This window comes from Balaenoptera ricei, chromosome 12 (assembly GCF_028023285.1).
Source record: "Balaenoptera ricei isolate mBalRic1 chromosome 12, mBalRic1.hap2, whole genome shotgun sequence".
Taxonomy (NCBI): Eukaryota; Metazoa; Chordata; class Mammalia; order Artiodactyla; family Balaenopteridae; genus Balaenoptera; species Balaenoptera ricei.
The window spans coordinates 3793239-3800596 of NC_082650.1; positions in this window are offsets into that span (position 1 = coordinate 3793239).

Sequence of the window (7358 nt, forward strand, 5' to 3'; positions counted from 1 at the left end):
CTATCAGGGCGCTTACTGCTATTTGTAAATAGCTCTCCAGCTCACAAAGTCCTCCTTGGATCTCTGCTCTTTATGTGTGTGCTGCCTTTTGCTTTGGCCCTTTTGCATCCCTCCAACATGCTCTGCAGAATCCAGCTTCCCGTGCCCCTGCTCCGGAGGCTTTGGCCAGCGGTGCTGCCACTCGGGCGCTCGGCCAGCTTTGCTGTCATTTCCCCGGCGGTGCTGAATTCCGACCGCGAGTCTGGCTCTGCCCCAGGCACTGAGCATCCAGCCATGAAGGAAAACAAGAGAAACACTGCTTTCAGGGAGTGTCCATGCAAGTGTGGAACGACGGATGAGAAGCGGGCAAGACAGTACATAACGTGTCAAATGGGGACAGCTGTGATGGAGAAAAGCAGGGCAGGAGGTGAGGGACCGCGGTGGATGTCTCTAATGAGTTGGCATTTTAGCAGATTCCTGACCAAGTGACCCTGGGGTAGGTGACAGTTGCTTAGATATGACACCAAAACTGTCAGCGGTAAAACAAATAGATCAATCAGACTTCAGTAACATTAAAAATATTTGTGCTTCAAAGGACAAAAAGTGAAAAGACAACCCCCTAAAATGGAAGAAAATATTTGCAAATCATAGATGTGATAAGGGACTTGTGTCCAAAATATATAAAAAACTCTTTCAACAATAAAACAACAATCCAATTTCAAAATAGACGAAGGATTTGAATAGACGTTTCTCCAAAGAAGATATACAAATGGCCGATAAGCACATGCAAAGTTGTTCTACATCATTCGTTATTCGGGAAATACAAACCAAAAGCACAATAGCATACCATGTCACTGCTACTGCAATGGCTAAAACAAAGAAGACAGACAATACCACGTTTTTGGCAAAGATGCAGAGAAACTACAGCTATCACACATTGCTTGTGGGATTGCAAAATGGTGTGACCACTTCGGAAAACAGTTTGGCCATTCCTCAACATGTTCAACTTAGAGTTTCCATATAACCCAGCTATGCCTCCCCTAGTTACATATTCAAGAAAAATAAAAACTTATTCATACAATACCTTGTACACAAATGTTTACAGCAGCATTACTCATAATATTCAAAAAGTGGAAACAAACCCAATGTCTGTTAACTGGTGAGTGTATACTCAAAGGTGGTCCTTCCACCCAATGGAAAATTATTGAGTCATGAAAAGGAATGAAGCACTGACACCTGCTACAACATGGGTGAAACCTTGAAAACATTATGTTAAGTGAAAGAAGCCGGTCATAAAAGACCACACACAGTATGACTTCATTTATATAAAATGTTCAGAGGAGGTGAATTCATAGAGACAGAAAACTAGATCAGTGGTTACCAGGGGCTGGGGGGGCATGAAGATGAGGCATGATGCTAGTGTGTAGAGGGTTCCTTTCTGTGATGACGAAAAAAACTGTCCTCAAAATAGACAGTGGTGATGGCTGCACGATTTTGTGAACATACTGTGAACCACTGAAATGTGAATGTAGCACTAACCACTGAATAGACACTTCAAAAGAGTGAATCTTATGATATGTTAATTATATTTCAATAAAACTTATGAAAAAGAATGTGTAATTGATTACGTTACATTGGATAAAGAAAAACCTACAAGTCCAGAATGCTCCTCAAAACAAAAAGAAGGAATAAATCCAATAGGCAGTTTTGGAGGTGACCACTACACCAACTCCTTTCTTGAAAAGAGGCAGTTAAAGGTAAGAATAAAATGCTTCCCTCTTTAGGAGATGAGATTCCAAATTGATGAAGGAAAGCCCTTTTTACAGAATTGCATCTCATCAGTGTGGATGACATGACAGTGGAAATAACCATTTGCAATCCCTCAGAGCTAATTGATTTGGGCAAGGAGTATCCACGGATGCGAAAGATTCTTGGAAACTGGGCAGCTTCATGACCTCAAAGCATTACCTGGCAGCATCCTTGCTGATCACAAAGGGAAAACCCATCACCACAATAACAAGATACTGTGGTCGCCCCCTCCATGCAGTGATCAAATTTTACATTACTAATAGTGGAAAGCACAGATCACCACCCGAGAAGGACTCTTACTTACCAAGATGTTTTGACTTAAATATACTTGGGCCTTAGACTCACCTCCACTTTGTAGGTGATATAAGACAGGCAGCACAAAACAACCCCAGCACAAAAGAAATAACCAGGCACACCTCAAAGTAGGCAGTGTATGAGACAACTGGCCTGGTCTTCTCAAAGGGCCACTGTCATTAAAAAAATGGAAAAGTGTGACTGTTTTAGGTGAAAAAAGCACGACTCTGTGACTATACTAGAAACCATCAAATTGTAAACATTAAATGGGTGAATTGTACACTATGTAAATTATATATCAAAGCTGTTTAAAGAAAGAGGTAGCAACTAAATGTACGGATTCTTGTTTGAAAATACAGCTATGAATGATATTTTGTGGATGATTAAGGAAAACCTGAATATCGGGCTAGGTATCAGCAGACAGAAAGCAAAGACTTACTTTTCTTCAGTGTGATACTGTCCTGTGGTTATGGAGGAGAAGGCGGGCGCTGTAGTATTTAGGGCTAAAACTTGTGATGTCTACTACCGACTCTCAAAAATGTCAGCAAAAATGATGGAGAGAGAGATAAAGTGAATAAGTCAAAATGTTAATATTTGAATCTGGGGGGTTGTTTAGTCTACTGTTGTTTTTTTGAAAGAATAATACATGGCACATTTAGTGGGCATGAGTTTTACTCTACAGTATAGGTGTATAAAAGTGATAATTTTCAAAACTCAGATCTGACTTATCATTCCCCTTCCCACCAGCTGGTGGGAACATCACCCCATTTATCACGGGTGACCTCCTCAAAGTCGTGTGAGAGCCCCCAGGTCTGGGTGCAGGGCGGCCTCTCTGCTGGGCTCCACACTGGGTCCTGAGGACGTGCCCTTGTCCAGGGCAGCTGGAGAGCAGGATTGGTGCAAGGTCCTTCTGAGATGGGGTCCACCCTGGATATCTGGGTGTCCGCTCTGATGTCCTGCTCTTCGGACGCTATGAGAGACGAGGTGTCACTGGAGGAGCCCCACCTACTTCTCCTCTTGGGGCCTTGGACCCTCCTCTTTCTGTTCTACTACCCACTCCATCCCCACCCCACAAAGGCTCTTTTCTTTTCTTCTCCCCCGAGCACACTTCCTCCAATGAAATGAGGTTTCCAAAACACACACTGAGAACAAGAAAGGAGAGTCACTCCATACAAGGTCAGCTCTCTGCCTGCATCACAAACCTCCCCAAGAACTGAGAAATCTGGAGGACAGAGCACAGATTCTATGGCTGTAAATTACCCTGCAAGGCCCCCAATCCCACCACCAAAACCAGAGAAACAGCTGCGGGTGCCACTCCGTTTAAGAAAAAAGATGCTTTACGAAAGAAGTTCATTTAGCATTTCTCAAAGCATGGTGCATAGTCAGAGTGGAACCTTGAAGAAAAAAAGGTCTGTGATGAAATAACTTTGGTGGGTGCTGGAAGGATAGAATGGGTGCAGACACTCCCACTCCCCCAGATGCTGAGCGTAAACCCCTCTCAGCACTGGCTCAGACTATCCGTCAGGTGCGTCTCGCGCAGGATGGAGAAGGTGGCAAACAGGCACGGGGTGGTCCAGGGCCCCATCCCTTGGCCAGGAGCCGGGAGCTCTGTGCCCTGCCAGGCGGGCTGGTGACAGCCTGGGCTCCTGGCTGCAGAGCTGCACCTGGAACCAGACTCCATCTCAACTCTAAAATATCACTTAGACATATTTTTCTTATATTGATGTAAACTCTGGCTTGATTTCTTATGAGAGTAACAGTGTTCCCCCACTTTTCTCTGCCACATTGCTGGGAAAATGCCCATTGGACGAACAGAAGGAAGAGCCCTCCTCTTCTGCACCCGATCTGCCTTCCCCAGGAGGCCTTCTCACTCGCTCTCAAAACCCAGGGGACTCTGCCAGATTCCTAAGGCTTGTCAAGCGGGCAAAAGCAGCCGGTTCCCAGCGGTGCAATCACCACCATCTCTGGGTTTGTTTGGGGGAACCCACAGGCCGCCATGATTATCTTTAAAGGTGAGCAACTCTTTATCCCGATGAAAAACCAGCGATGCAAAGGATGAGTAAGAAACCGGCCGTGTAGGGAAACATCCGGATGCTTTGTTTCCTGTAGCGACAGGGACTGTCTTCCCCCGGGTCTGCCTGCGTCCCTTGGGAGGGTCCTTGTACCTTTCAGATGTGTACCGGGTTGTGGAATTGAATGCCCTCGGTCAGAAGGTTCTCAACCTTCCCTTCTCCACAGCCCTTTCCTTAGCCATGCTCACATCTCTCCAGTCGTACAACATCAAACAAACAAGCCCATCACAGCCCAGGGCAGCACCATCTGCAGCGCCTGCTCTGGCTCCCACCCTCCCTCTGCTGCCCGACACAGACTTGGGTTGGGAGCCTGGGTTTCACCTCTACCTGGAGGGAGCCTCACCTCCCGTTCCGCTCCCGACGCCAGAAGCCTCTTCCTCTGGCTCTGGGTGTGACACCCGGGATCTCAGGCCAAGCGTCACCTCCTCTGGGGGCAGATTCCTCGGCCAAGAGGAAGTGAGGTTGCAGGTGGAAGGAAGACGGCTGGGCAGCTGACCTTAACCAGAGGGCACGGCCTGCGCTGTCCCCTGAGCCCAGGATCACAGCGGTCCTTCTAAGGGGGAGGCGGAGGCAGGGATCTGTGATGTGATGTCAGGAAGACTCGACCAGCCTTTGACCGTCAGGCACTTTAAAAAATAATTTTCCTTCAGTTATACTGGGATATAATGGGCGTTTAGCACTGTGCACGTTTAAGGCGTACAGCACATTTCCAACCTTTTGGGGTCTTGTAGTGACTTTGCCCTCAAATACCACTTAAAAATACAGTGATGCTGCAGAAAAGCACCGTCAGGGCAGAGTCAAGGCTGCCCGTGAGAAGGTGTGAGCTGCGTGGAGACAGGGCTGCGTGGGTCACCCGGGCGGCTGCCCGGCTGCGTCGTCCCAGCCCAGCAGGGACCCCACTGCCCTGCCTGCGGTGTTCTCTCCCTACCACCTGTCCCGTCAGCAACAGCCATAAAAGGACACGCAGCTGAGTTATCTGTAGTGAGGTGGATGGACCTAGAGTCTGTCATACAGAGCGAAGTAAGTCAGAAAGAGAAAAATACCACATGCTACCACATATATACACAATCTAAAAACAAAAGGTCCTAAAGAACCTAGGGGCAGGACAGGAATAAAGACACAGACGTAGAGAATGGACTTGAGGACACGGGGAGGGGGACGGGGAAGCTGGAACGAAGTGAGAGAGTGGCATGGACATATATACACTACCAAATGCAAAATAGCTAGCTATTGGGAAGCAGCCGCATAGCACAGGGAGATCAGCTCGGTGCTCTGTGACCACCTAGAGGGGTGGGATAGGGAGGGTGGGAGGGAGACGAAGAGGGAGGGGATATGGGGATATATGTATATGTATAGCTGATTCACTTGGTTATAAAGCAGAAACTGGCGCACCATTGTAAAGCAATTATACTCCAATAAAGAGGTAAAAAAAGTAATAATAAATGCGAGGGCGCCTTTGCCTTAGAAAGAAGTGGAGTCACAGCAAAGGTTTGCTTTTATATATTTTTAAGATTGGAGAAAACGAGAGCACATTTGTTTTCCCGATGGAAATGTTCCATCAGGCGGAGGGAGGGAGGAAGGGAGAAGGAGGGAAGAGCAGGGGCAGAGGGGAAGACCCACAAGTGGGGTGCGGACCCCAAAAAGGCCAGCAGGCAAGGCAGCGCAAAACCGCGCGCTGTGGGGCTCTGATGGGCGAGACTTTCCTTCCACACGTCAGGAGGGGGTGGGATGGGGGCGGACTTGCAGCCAGCCCTCCTTTCAGTGTGTGGACCTGGAAACGCCCGTCCTGACTCTTACTACTGCCCCGTCACCGTCTCCAATACAGCACCAGGGTTATCCTTCTCCAACGGAGACCTGTGCGCACCTGTCTACTGTGTAAACTCTTGCAACAACTCCTTGCCGTCTTGGGGACCAAACTGAATTTCCCTCTTGACGCTGCCCCGTGCACCCGGCCGCTCTCAGCGTCCCTACGTTTCCGCATCTTCCCGCCTCGGGCTGGCGTGTAATTTCCGTCTAACCTCAAGTTCCCTCTACGCGTCTCCGTTTCACGCCCCCAGAGCTGAGAGGCCACAGAGATGGTTAACAAGTCGGTTCAACTTTGCCCATTTCTGCTCAGTGAATTCTAGTAACGGAAAATGTTTATTTTTGACCACTTGCCTTTCCAAGCCGTTGGCTGTTCTGACCCCCCCGAGGCTCTCCTCCCGCCCCCGGCACTTCAGCCTGGGGTCCTCCGACCACCCCCTCCTCTGCGCCGTTTCCTCTGGTCTCCGCAACGCTCAGATCACCGCGTCTGACCCCTAGGTGGTCTGTCTCTTCTCCACTCTGCATCTTCAGGGAATAAATCGTGCATCTCTGCAGTCCTGGCAAAGTGACAAGAGCGGACGACATTCTTTTTCTTTCTGGACGCGGAGTAGGTTGGAGGACGCGCGGACACGAGCTGGGACGGCTGCGTCGCACCTGCGCTCCGTCGTGTTTTAAGATGTGCTCCAGCGCCACCTAGAGCTGAAACGCAAAATAGCACCATCCGTCCCGGTAGAAATAACTGCGAGGTGAGAGCCATTGTTGATTCCTACGCAGACGTCTGGCCTCCAGGAAGACCCCTGTGGTTCTGGCGGATCCGTTCGTGGCGCCCATAACGTAATACTTAATTACATTTCTGCTTCAGACACTTCGTTGAAATATTTAGCAATCGGAGAGCCGCAGGTGGGCTTTTAAGGCTCGCTTTTGATTTGACCAACGACTCCCTGAACTGTAGTGTGTTAAGGGGTAGGTTAATTTACTGTATGTGTGTCCATAAGACTTGACTTGGGAGAAACTTAGGTCTTGGGGACAAATGGATCATTTTCTTTTTGATCTAAACCAAGACTGTTTATGTCCACGAAGAATGAGCCCTGGCTGAACCTGGAGACCGCCCACCAGCCGGCGCTGACCCCCGCCCCCAGCTGTCTCTACCACGGCCTCGGAGCCCTGTCGCTTCAGCCTGCCTGTGGGGCGGAGGGGGGACACCTCTGCCACCTGACTGCCTGCCCCTACAGGGTGGAAAAGGTGCAGTGCTCTGTCTACAAAAATAATCCGCCATTTTACTAAACCACTAAGCACTGTTTCATCTCCAGTAGCTGGTAACATGGCAACCTGGATTGCCACACGTTTGCTCTTAATTTATAATTAACTGAAGGCGGGAACTTTCCTCTCCTGGGTCAATGC